The sequence below is a fragment of the Ceratotherium simum genome, chromosome 5, assembly GCF_057802395.1.
Source record: "Ceratotherium simum simum isolate JZ-2026a chromosome 5, ASM5780239v1, whole genome shotgun sequence".
Taxonomy (NCBI): domain Eukaryota; kingdom Metazoa; phylum Chordata; class Mammalia; order Perissodactyla; family Rhinocerotidae; genus Ceratotherium; species Ceratotherium simum.
In genome coordinates, this window is record NC_141904.1 from 8,155,370 (window position 1) to 8,168,891 (window position 13,522).

A 13,522-nucleotide genomic window follows, 5' to 3' on the forward strand; every position below is an offset into this window, starting at 1 on the left:
GTAAAACTTTTTTATGCTGATAGCCGTTAACATTTTTTTCTTTCTTTTTTTGTGCTGAGGAAGATTTGCCCTGAGCTAACCACTGTTGCCCATCTTCCTCTTTTTGCTTGAGGAAGATTCACCCTGAGCTAACATCTATGCCAGTCTTCCTCTATTTTGTATGTGGGTCGCTGCCACAGCACGGCTGCATATCTGGGGTGTAGGTCTGCATCTGGGAACTGAACCCGGGCGGCCAAAGGAGAGCACGCCAAACTTGACCAGTAGGCCACAGGGCCGGCCCCTTAAATTTTTAAAATATTCATTCACTTATTGGAATTTATCATTCTCCTAAGTGTGCAAATAAAAATCTGTGTCAAAGATGTTCACAGTAGGATTGTTTGTAATATAGAAAACGGAAACAATTCTATAACCACTGATTGGGATTTGGTTACATAATTTATGGTACATCCAAAAATGGAATAATATGTAGTTTAAAAAATTTGATAGCTCTAAATGTTCTGACTTGGAAATATGTCCAAAGTATAAGTTGAAATACAAAAAACAAGTTGAAACACAGTATGTATAGCATCTATATTTATATGTAATGTATAGAGTAATATTTCTATAAATAATTTAGAATATAGTCTGAATTGTATTATGTATATTCATGTTCTGTTACATAGTTCTATAACATATGCATGTTTATAAGGAAAAAGTGATATTATAATAGGAAAAATAATAAAATAATGAAGATCCTGAGAATATAGTTAGTAATTTATACAGAATAATTCCTTTCTAGATATATTAGTTGTCATTCACTGTAGAAGAAATATGTTTTCTTTCACAAAGTTTTTCATATTGTTCCCTTCATTTACTTTCTCTTAGAATATCCTCTTTCAGCTTCTTCCTTTGAAAATCGCTTCCTTTGTCTCCTTCCTTAGTATCGATTGCTATGATGTTTCTTGTAGGCACACATTTGGAGAATTTTGAATGTTAACTTTTCACAACCTGTTAACGTTTTTATAAACAGCAAATACAGGAATGTTCATACTCTTTATATATTTTAGCAGAATTGTACTAAAATTTACCTTTATAGTACTCATCCTTTGGGATGAGAAAGAGATGCTATCCTTTAAAAAGGAAAATGTCTAAAATTGGACTACACAAGTAAAAAAGAATGCATGGCAAAAATGCAGTAAAAATAAATGACGTTTTGAAAAAAATTCTTAAATGTCTAATACCATTCATCTGAATGACGCACACACACACACAACATAAAAAACTAGCAAACAGAAAAATGGACAAATGACAAATAGGCAGTTCACAAAAATGGTGATGCAGGGGCCAGCCCGGTGGCATAGTGGTTAAGTTTGCGCACTCCGCTGCGGCAGTCTAGAGTTCGCAGATTTGGATCCTGGGAGCGGACCTATGTACTGCTTATCAGGCCATGCTGTGGCAGGCGTCCCACATACAAACTGGAGGAAGATGGGCACAGATGTTAGCGCAGGGCCAGTCTTCCTCAGCATAAAGAGGAGGATTGGCAGCAGAGTTAGCTCAGGGCTGATCTTCCTCACTAAAAAAATTCGTGATGCAAATGACTTTTAAACATATAATAACAACTGCTTGACTTTCTCATTACATGATATGGAAAATAAAACTAAAATGTATTTACCTTTCAGATTGGCAATGACAAAAATTTTGATAAAATAGCATGTTAGGAATATAACACATTTTTGTCTGGCATGTGAATTGATTCAAATTGTTTGGAGTACAGTTTGACAATAGATGTCAAAATAAAAATGCCGAGGGGCCGGCCCGGTGGCGCAAGCGGTTAAGTGCGCGCGCTCCGCTGCGGCGGCCTGGGGTTCGCTGGTTCGGACCCCGGGCGCGCACCAACGCACTGCTTGGCAAGCCACGCTGTGGCGGCATCCCATATAAAGTGGAGGAAGATGGGCACAGATGTTAGCCCAGGGCCGTCTTCCTCAGCAAAAAAAGAGGAGGATTGGCAGATGTTAGCACAGGGCTGACCTCCTCACAAAAAAAAAAATAAATAAAAAATAAATAAATAAATAAAAATGCTGAAACTTTGATCCAGCTCTTCTGCTTCCAGGAATTTAATACACAAATACATAAAGAAGTATGTATAAGTTTATTTCAGCATGGTTTGTAATAGCATACATTTGGGAACAATTTAAATTTACATCATTAAGTAGCCAGTTAAATAAATTAAATATATTACAGATAACAGTGCAGCTGTTAAACAATAAGTTTATATGAACCACAATGTAATCAACATAAAGATACTTTAATGAATGAAAAAACAGGATACAGAAAGGTATATAGAAGCCTGCCATTTGTATTAAAAGGCATATATATTAGTTTGTGTATGCTTAGAAAATCTCTTAGAAGACAAAAAATCTAGTATGTGGTTGCCTTTTGAGATGGGAAATGGGGCTCTAGATAGGAGGGATTCTTACTACTCATGGTATAAATATATGTGCTGCTCGACTGGTTTATTCTAGTGTTTGTTTACAGATAACACTTATTTTAAAATATCTGTTTTTATAAATGTATGGTTTCTTATCAAAAGATTTAATTGTGGGTCACATGATATCCTGTTTTGTTACAATTTTTGGTACTAGAAGACTATCCAGAAAATAGCATGATAAGGCGTTATCTGGTAATCTTCCAGATATCATAATTGACACGGTAATGTTTCCTTAAGTGTATTATATAAGCATCATGATAATATTATTCTGATATTTTTTGTACTCCAAGTAACATAAACATTTCCCCCTTGAAAGCTAAAATAGAGAGACCTGATATTCTCCTTAAGCAATTTAAACTAATTTAATATGTTTAATAAAAGTTATCTATGGGGGCCGGCCTGCTGGTGCAGCGGTTAAGTTCACTGGTTCCGCTTCTGCAGCCCAAGGTTCGCCAGTTTGGATCCTGGACGTGGACCTACTCACCGTTCATCAAGCCATGCTGAGGCAGCATCCCACATAGAAGAGCTGCAACTCTACAACTATGATACACAACTATATGCACAGGGGCTTTGGGGAGAAAAAAAGAAAAAATAAAAAGAGGAAGATTGGGCAACAGATGTTAGCGCAGGCCAATCTTCCTCCAACAAAACAAAACAAAATTATAAAAAAAAAAAGTTATCTATGAACTGTGGCTATCAGTTTGCTCCCATTTAATCTCATTCTTTTATTCTAAAATAAAGCCAAATAGCCAACCTCCAGTTCTTAACATTTGCTAAAAAGAAGGAAGTATCGTACCATAAACCTTTTGCTTAGAAGGACTCATGGTGTGTCTAAAGTAAGAAATACATTTATATAGGTTATAAAAATATAACAATATAAATTGATTAGATTTTGCCAGCATTTTCATTTATGTATAGTGGAAATCACAATTTCTCTCAAGTTTCTTGTAGGATTGATTTCATGCAAAGATATAATTAAATAAATATACATTCAACCTATAGTTCTTTTTTTCTCCCCCAAAGCCCCAGTAGATAGTTGTATGTCATAGTTGCACATCCTTCTAGTTGCTGTATGTGGGACGCAGCCTCAGCATGGCCGGAGAAGCGGTGCGTTGGTGCGCACCCTGGATCCGCACCCGGGCCACCAGCAGTGGAGCGCGTGCACCCAACCGCTAAGCCACGGGGCCGGCCCCACATATAGTTCTAATGAAAGATTCTATGTATCGCTGGGACATTTCTACTGCGTGTTTTATCCCAAAGTAACAGACCTAGGTTTATCCTGTCAGTGCAAGCCTCTGTAATGCTTTTTGAATAGGATAGTTTCTTAATTCCAGCCTATGTGACAGGAACCCATGAAGTTGCCAAGGTGTGGAACAGGAATGACTGAATCCTTCGCAATCATTGGACTTTTCATTCATATTGAGCCCACTCAACTATCCAGTTCCCTGGTAACCAAGAAACCCATAAAACAAATCAACACAATACACCACAGGAGCCAAGATTTTGGCTAAAGTCTATAAAAAGAATTGTACTTGGAAGGGTGTGTAGAACCTTTCATCTTTGGTGAACCCAAGGTCTTTTTAGTTATAGATTCACAAAGAGAGTAGATTGTCAGTTCTGTTTTTTTTCAATTCAGATTATAAAATCATCCTTGTAGAAAATTTGAAGAGGAAGTATTTTTTTGTGTTAGCATATTCTCTCTAGGTTTTAAATACTCTTAAAACTACATTATAATTATACAAGTTATTATAAACATTTTAGTGATTTTTACAAAGCTATTTGTGACCATTTTTTTAAATGAATATGATTTTTAATGTTTCACTATAATGTGTTTTCTTAACTATGGTGCTAGATATTTGTGTAGTTGACAATTACTACAGTTTCCATCCTATATTCCTTCTACTAAAATGAGAAGATATCACAAAACAAAAATCTTACAGTGTATTTTGGATTTCTTTTGAACTTGAGAGAAAATTTATTTGGGTTTACAGATGAGGTTTGAGGAAAAATTTAGATAGGTATTGTATTAGTAAATTGAAGATTTAATTGAGTTTATTAAGATGTGATTCCTTTAGAAGATGGATTTTTGTTTGAATGGGAAAGGCATGTCATAGATCTGTAATTGTCAGTGTGTGGGGGTGGTGGTGAGGGGACATCAAAATCACTTGGGAAATGGTTTCAGACCTCATGTACTTAGAGAAAGAAGTCCCCTAGGTTGGTGATTCTCAAAGTGTGATCTGGAACCAGCAGCATCAGCATCACCTGGTCTGATGTGTCTAAGGCATATCTGGAATGGTTCCAAATTTTTATACTCCTACCTTCTGTCTTCTTGAGAATCATTTTACTTGATTGATGAGGTACAAAATTTTTGTACAGGAAGGAACTTTGGAAATTACTTTGTTCGAACTTTCATACTTGTATCCTTAACACATACTTGTCTGTACGTGTTCTGTGTGTGTCTGAAGCTGTCTTTGTGAAATATTTGCATAATTTTTCTTCAGTTTCAACATGATAAAAATTTTGTAATTTTTACATTGTCACAAGAACAAACTGAACCATAATATTTAGTAATATATTTACCAAATTTGACTTTCTTAGATATTCTGGACAATATCAGAGTGTTTAAGAAGGCAGACATTTCTCTGCCTTCATTTTGGAAATAACGTCAAAGGGTGAGCTAACATTTGGAAAATCCTTGTAGGAACATTGCAAATCCTATTATTCTTTTAAAAGTTTCTACTATGTTAAGTACCTTTGAATAGCATTTTAACAAAAGTTAAAAGAAAATACTTGATTTAATGTCATAGTCTAAGAATATTTATCTACTTTAAAAATATCCTTAACAACTTGATCCAATTTAAAAATCTACACAGAATACCCCCTTTAGATTTGGCTAGAGAGGGTGTTAATTTTTATTTCAATTTTATTTTCTCTATTGTTTTAATGTTGGAGGTTTATATACTCATAAAAGTTTTTAAAGAAGTTTTCCCAATAAAAAAGAAATAAAAGATCTGCAAATTTGATCATGGCCCAGATTTTTGGAATCATTTTCTTAGTTTATAATATGTACATAAATATTATATGTTTCTATATTTGAGTAATTAAATAGACACAGTAGAAAAGATATTTAATTCCTATACTTGAAAAAAGGTATTTTCTTCCCCAGCTGGGTTCTGTTGGCAGTGACCGGCCTTTATCCAAGGAAGGAATAATAGGATGTATTTAAACAGGTGATGACTTTATTGAGAGGTAATGAGCTAGATTTTTCTGGGTTCGTGATGTTATTTGCTTTGTGATACATGTGGAAAGTCCTTAAGCAAAAGTGTGTGTGCAGTATTTTTGTAGCAGATTTCATCATTGTGAGAAGAATTGACCCCACACAGTTGGACTCTAATATATGATCACTGCAACAGCTAAGTCACAGAAAGCTATTGACTGATAAATTTACCATGATGCAGTCACATTTTTTTAAGAGGAGAAGGAAATCATCTGTTAATGTTTTTTTAGTGGTTCTCTAAATTTAAGTGGACAACATAAATCAATTCGTTTGCAAGTAGAGAATAAAAGATGGTATCAGTAACATTTCAGCTATATGACAGAGTTACGTTACCTGTAGTCAGAATCCAGTATATGAGGTCGGGCTCGGCGGAAATTGCCATACGAATTCCTTTGAGTTAAAGATCCTTGGAAAACATACATACTTCTGGAGAGTTCACCACATTTATGACCTATTATTTCCATTCATTTCAAAGTATTTTCTTGTTTCTCTTGAGACATCCTCTTTGACTATGGATTATTTAGAAGTGTGTTGTTTCGTTTCTATGTGCTGGGAGATTTTCCTGTTCTTCAGTGAGTCCTAGCTACATTACATTATGGTCAGAGAACAAACTTTGATTTTAATTCTTTGTAGTTTTTAAAGGTTTGTTTGTTTTGTTTTGTTTTGTTTTTTGTGAGGAAGATCAGCCCTGCGCTAACATCCATGCCAATCCTCCTCTTTTTGCTGAGGAAGACAGGCCCTGAGCTAACATCTATTGCCAATCCTCCTCCTTTTTTTCCCTTTTTCCCCCCAAAGCCCCAGTAGATAGTTGTATGTCATAGCTTCACATCCTTCTAGTTGCTGTATGTGGGACGCGGCCTCAGCATGGCCGGACAAGCAGTGCATCGGTGCGAGCCTGGATCCGAACCCGGGCCGCCAGTAGCGGAGCGCGTGCACTTAACCGCTAAGCCACGGGACCGGCCCTGTGACTGACTTCTTAATGTTTTCAAGGTTCATCCAGGTCGTAGCATGTATTAGTACTTCATTACCTTTTATAGCAGAATAATATTCTGTTGTAGGGATATATCATATTTTAACATTTATCAATTCATCAGTTGGTGGACATTTGAATTGTTTCCACTTTTTGGCTATTTTGAGCAATGCTGCTATGAACACGTTTTTGTGAGGATCTGAGAATAGATTGCTGGGTCATATGTTTAATCTTATTAATGATATTAAACTCGATGTTTAACCTTTCAAGGAGCTGCCAGACTGTTTTCCAGAATGGCTGCAACATTTTACATTCCCACCAGCAGTGTATGAGGGTTTTAATATCTCCACATATTTGCTAACGCTTGTTATTGTCTTTTTGATTATAGCTATCCTAGTAGGTGTGAAAAGTAACTAATTGTAGTTTTGATTTGCATGTCTTTAATGACTAATGATATTGAGAGTATTTTTATGTCATTATTGGCCATTCTATATCTTCTTTGGAGAAGTGTTCAAATCCTTTTGGCCATTTTTCAGTTGGGTTATTTGTCTTTATTATTGAGTTCTGAGTGTTCTTTCTGTATTTTGGATAAAAGTCCCTCACCAGATATATGATTTGCAAATATTTTATCCCATTCTGTGGGTTATTTTTTCATTTTCTTGATAGTATCCTGTGAACCACAAACCTTTTTAATTTTGATGAAGTCCAATTTATTGATTTCTTTTTTTGTTGGTTATGCTATTGGTGTCATATCTGTGAAACCATTGCCGAACCCAAGGTCATGAAGATTTACTTCTATGTTTTCTCCTGGGATTTCTTAGTTTTAGCTTTTACATTTAGGTGTACTGTCTGTTTTGACTTAATTATTTTGTATGGGATGCTGTAGGGGTCCAAATTTATGTTTTTTGTATGTGGATATACAGTTTTCCCAGCACCATTTCTTGAAAAGACTGTTCATTTCCTATTGAATGGTCTTGGCTCCCAATTCTCTTCCACTGGTCTATTTGTCTATCTTAGGCCAGTACCACACTGTTTGGATTACTGTAGTTTTGTAGTAAGTTTTGAAATCAGGAAGTATGAGTCCTTCATCTTTGTTCTTTGTTTTCAAGATTACTTGGCTATTATGGTTTCCATAAGAATTTAATGTTTAGCTTGTCAATTTCTAGAAAAAGCCAACTTGGATTTTGATAGGGATTACATTGAATCTGTAGATCAATTTGGGGAGTATTGCCCTCTTAAAAATATTAAGTTGTCTGATCTATGAGCTTGGGATGTCTTTCCTTTTATTTAAATCTTCTTCAATTTCTTTCAACATTGTTTTATAGTTTTCAATGTACAAATACAAAGTACACAAATCATTGTACAAAGTACACTGTATAAGTCTTGTTACATTTGTTCCTAAGTTTTTATTCTTTTTGATACTATTGTAAATGGAACTGATTTCTTTATATTGTTCATTGCCAGTATATAGAACACAATTGATTTTTACATTTCGATTTTGTGTCCTGCCACATTGCTGAACTTGTTTATTCTAATAGTTTTTAGTAGATTCCTTTGGAACTTCTGTATACAAGATATGTCACATTTCTCATTTCCAGTCTGGATGGATGCCTTTTATTTATTTTTTCTAACCTCCAATACAATGGAATAAAAGTGGTAACAGTGGACATTCTTGTTTTGTTCTTGGTCTTAGGGGGAAAGCATTCAGTCTTTGTCCATTGAGTGTGATGTAAGCTGTGGGGCACTTTATAGGTGCCATTTATCAGATTAAGAAAGTGTCATTCTATTTCTAGTTTATTGAATTTTTTTTTTTTAATCATGAAAGGGTACTGAATTCTGTAAAATACTTTTTCTGCATCTATTGAGCTGATTTGTGTGGTTTTTGATCTTTATTTTATTATTAACTCATTCATTGATTTTTGTATGTTAAACCAATGTTTTATTACTGGTATAAATCCCACTTAATCATAGTGTATGATGCTTTATACGTGTTGCCTGATTCCCTTTCCTAGTTTTGTGTGTATATTCATAAGGGGTATTAAGTAGCTTTCTTTTCTTGTGATGTCTTTGTCTGGTTTTGATATCAGGGTCATAATGACTCATACAATGAGTTGGGATATGTTCACTCTTATTTTTAGAACAGTTCCTAAACGTTTGGTATTTATTATTAAGTATTTGGTAGAATTCACCAATGAAGTCATCTGTGCCTGGGCTTTCTATGGGAAGTTTTTTGATTACTAATTCAATCTCTTGTTATGATTCTATTCAGGTTTTCTATTTCTTCTTCAGTCAGTTTTGGTAGTTTATGTCTTTCTAGGAATTTGCCCATTTCATCTAGTTTATCTAATTTTTGGTATATGGTAGGTCATATCACTCCCTTATACAGTCCTGCATCACTTAATGACAGGGATATATTCTAAGAAAGGCATCATTAGGTGATTTCGTCGTTGTGTGAACATCATAGAGTGTACTTACACAAACCTAGATGGTACAGCCTACTACACACGTAGGCTATGTGGTACTAATCTTATAGGACCACTGTCGTATATGCAGTCCATCTGTGACCAAAACTTTGTTATCTGGCACGTGACTGTATATCATATAATCATATAAATATATGTGTGTGTAATATATATAAAATATAGGTAAGTAGTATGTTATATATAAATAATTTAACATTCAGTTGCTTCTATATAGCAGGGTTGTAGAGTTATTATGTGGTCAAAAGAATTACATTTTATAATTTATATTATGAGCAGAACAATGTAATAATATAGACTAAAGCAAAAGTGACAAAAACTTGCAAATTCAAGGGAACTATCTCCATGTTAATCAACTAACAATCAAAAAGTTTTTAAATAAAGAAATTTAATTTAACTTAATTTTCCTGTAAATTTATTTAGAATACACAACCTCCCTTTTTTTCAGAGAAACTGACATGTAAAGTGTGTAAATCCTGTGGTCTGTCAAGATTCAGAACGTGTGGGGATTTATATTCAGAGGAAACAAAAATATACCTAGAGACGTGGAAGAAAAATTCAGGCTTTCAGTGTAGATTTTCTTAAAAGAGGTGGCATAGGATTTTACACAGTGAAAAGCTTCATGTAAACAATATTTATTGGATACCTGCCATTTGCAGGCACTGCTGTATGTACTGAGAATGTAGGAGTGAAAAAAAAAGTTAAAAGTCTCTTCCTTCAGGAAGCTTACCTTCTAGTTGAGGCTTCCACCAAAATTTAATCTTTAAGGCTCATACCTCTTCAAAACGGTTTATTCTTGTAAGTGCTGCTGATTTTCTCTCTCCTGACTCTCTCTAAGCTTCCTTACCAGGAACCTCACTCTCCACCGCCCTACCTGCTCTTCTCCACTCTCCCTCCCCCAATGGCAGCACCTCCAAGCCAGAAAGGTGGGGGTTTGTTTTGTCCAGCGGGTCTATTGGGCCGCAGTAGAATGGCCAAGACCCCAGAACTCCCTTTCATGAACATGATCTCCCCTTGGGCCAGTTTCCCAGGGAAGCCCGTGAAAAGCATCTTCTTCATGATCGCTGTTTATGTCATGAGAAATCTTGCTGCAGAATTTTTTTGTGAAATGAATTTTTTACCTACCTCATTACCTTTACTAAAATACATAAACTGACTCAGTTTAAAATTTTACAGCTAACGTTATCCATGGTAATGTCACATAAGACTTAGTCTATTTATAATCCACAAACTTTTGCCGAGCCAAAATAGATAGATAAATATAAATGTATCACAATACTGTATGAACATTTCAATGATCAGACCCACCCTGTTATGAAGTGAATTTCATATTCAAAGAGAAGTGTATTTAAACTAGTTGTTTCTGCTTTTTGATTCTACCAAGTCTGTCGGCAGAATTGCTGTGTTTTATGGAGACAAAGAAAAGTGGCTCATTAAGTTGTATTTATTTTTCTATTCTTTTTCCACTCCCCCCTGCCTCAAAGGTAGATATTGAAGAGTTCTGGTGTGGCCAAAGGGAGGGCGGCTGCAGTGGATAAGAGGGAGGCAGAGGTGTAGCAGCACCACATTGTGGTCTCGGAGGAACCAGACTGCCAGGCCGATTCCTGGCCGTACTTCTCACTAGCTGTGCAAAAGCCTTTAAATAACTTCTCTGTGCCTCAGTTTCCACCTCTGTTACAGTACCTGTTTTATAAAGTTTTTTATGAAATTAGTATTTGTAAATTGCCTGTGAAGATGTTTTCAAAGTGTTTTTGTTAAATACAATTTAAAGATAAAAGGGGATCATCAGAGGCCAGCCCCATGGCATAGTGGTTAAGTTTGGCCTGCTCTGCTTCGGCAGCCTGGGTTCTCAGGTTTGGATCCCAGGCGCAGACCTACACCACTCCTCAGCCATGCTGTGGCGGCAACCCACATACAAAATAGAGGAAGATTGGCACAGATGTTAGCTCAGAGTGAGTCTTCCTCACCAAAAAAGAAAAAAAAAGGGATCATCAATAATGGGAGATTGGATTCTGATTTGATATGGTGGCCACAAAAATGATAATCAGATCTTGGGCATCCTAGCCTTTTTTATCCATTAATGTAAAGCTAAGAAGTGTAAAAAGAAAAGGAAGCAAAAGGACACATAATAAGTCCAGTGAATTCACTGCAAAAATCTGGTTAAACCCTAATTGTATAAGATGTGGGAAGGACCAGAGGGCACGTTTCTGGATATTCCTGTCAAATCTGATTTGAACTAGTGTGTTTCTTAGCAGTGATTTCACAGAGGCTGCCCCTGAACATGGTGTTAATTTGGATTTTCTCTCTTTCGGAAAGCTAGTAACCTAGCAATTTAATATTCAATCCGGAATCCACAGGCAAGCTTAATAGAAGCGTAATACATCTGTTGCTTTTAAACCTGCAATTTTGGGGGCTGTTTCCCTAGGCAGCCATTAAATTTCCGTTTGTCCTTGTCTTCTTTCATGTGAAGAAATGAATAAAAGTTTTATATGTTTTAATTAGAAACAGGTATTTAAAGGTCACTTAACAAGGAAGGATCAACATTCCTTTTAAATGTGTAAATAAAAGTTCCTTCCATACAATACTAAGTACCTGCTATTTTGTAATATTTTTGCATTAGTGATTCTTTAAAATCTATTAAGCCACCATATCAAAGTTTGTCAGGAAACAGAGTATTATTTTTAATATTTAAGGAATTCAGAATTATATATATTTAGTGGCATGGTAATACAAAAGAAGATTTTCACTTAGCAAATTGGCAAAGCTTAAAGGAAGATAATATTTATTACTGAGATGGTCGCTCACATATGATTTGGATTTAAACTGAAGGAGCCTTGCTAAAAAGAAAATAATTTGGGGGCCAGCCCGGTGGCGCAAGTAGTTAAGTGCGTGCGCTCTGCTGCGGCGGCCCGGGGTTCGCTGGTTCAGATCCCGGGCGCGCACCGACGCACCGCTTGGCAAGCCATGCTGTGGCGGCGTCCCATATAAAGTGGAGGAAGATGGGCACGGATGTTAGCCCACGCCAGTCTTCCTCAGCAAAAAAAGAGGAGGATTGGCAGATGTTAGCACAGGGCTGATCTCCTCAAAATAAAAAAATAAAAAGAAAATATTTGGCAAAATGTTCCCTAAATTATAGATTGTCAAAAATTCACCTATAGAACATGAATCCATTTTAAATTATTTTATCATAAAGGAATAGCTAGAGGTATGTGTAAATATTTATGTAAGTGGAAATTTTATAACATTAATCATGATATCAAAAAGGTGTAAACAATAAAAATGGAATAGTTTGAATAAGTTAAGGTACAGTCATTGGTACCTTACACGTAAACAAATATATTTGTTAGTTTCACAGTTTTTCTAATAATATTTATTATAAACCCCCCCATGCGTATGCACAGAAACACAAACACATACACACACACAGGACATTCACCAACATTTTAAGAATAGTTATTTTGGGAAGATTTGTTTAAGCATTATGTTCATTTCTTTATACTTCATTTTTTTGGTTTTTTACAAATACAATGTATTATTTTTGTAATCACGTATATATATCATATATATGTGAGTGTGTGTGTTTGTAATAGTTTAGCAACTTTTCTAGCAAACTAGGTACAACTCAGTTCTGACACTAACCACTCAGAGTTAGCACAGACTCCACACGTTTAAGGGCACAGTCCTCAATAAGACTGCCATCACTTAAGATGCCAGCTGTAAGTTCAGGGGTCCCCAGGTCACCCACTCTTCTGAGCAACTGGCTACAAATTCAGGTGTTCCTATCACCCCCTCAGGTTTGATCATTTGCTGGAATGACTCACAGAACTCTGGAAAGTGCTATATTTATGATTAAAGTTTTCTTATAACGGATACAAATCAGCACCAGCCAAATGTACAGACACACGGGTAAGGTGTGGTAAGATCTGGAATTCAGAACTTTTGTGTCTCCTCCGTGTGGAGTCAGGATGCATCACCTTCCTAACATATTGATGTGTTCACCAACCGGAAGCTCACCCAGGCCTCAGTGGCCAGAGTTTTTATTTGGGTTTTATTACATAGGCGTGATTACTTGAATCATTGGCCGAGTGGTTAAACTGAATCTCCAGCCTCCCTCATCTCCCCAGAGGTCAGGAGATCAGTCAGATATCACGCAGCTCAAAGCCCCAGTCCTCTAAATCATATGGTGATGATTCTGGCATGATCAGTCCCCATCCTGTGACATCTCCTTAGCATAAACCCTAGTGTGATCCAAGGGCCCACCATGATTAATAAAGACACTCCTATCACTCAGGACATTCCAAGGGCTTAGAAGTTTGTCCCCAGAACCT

General features: G+C 36.0%; 1 protein-coding gene across 6 annotated transcripts in view; it reads left to right on the plus strand.

Moving 5' to 3' along the window:
* PLSCR4 (phospholipid scramblase 4) overlaps positions 1 to 13,522 on the plus strand; it is a 43,731-nt gene that overhangs the window by 2,855 nt on the left and 27,354 nt on the right. The gene's annotated exons all lie outside the window — the stretch shown is intronic.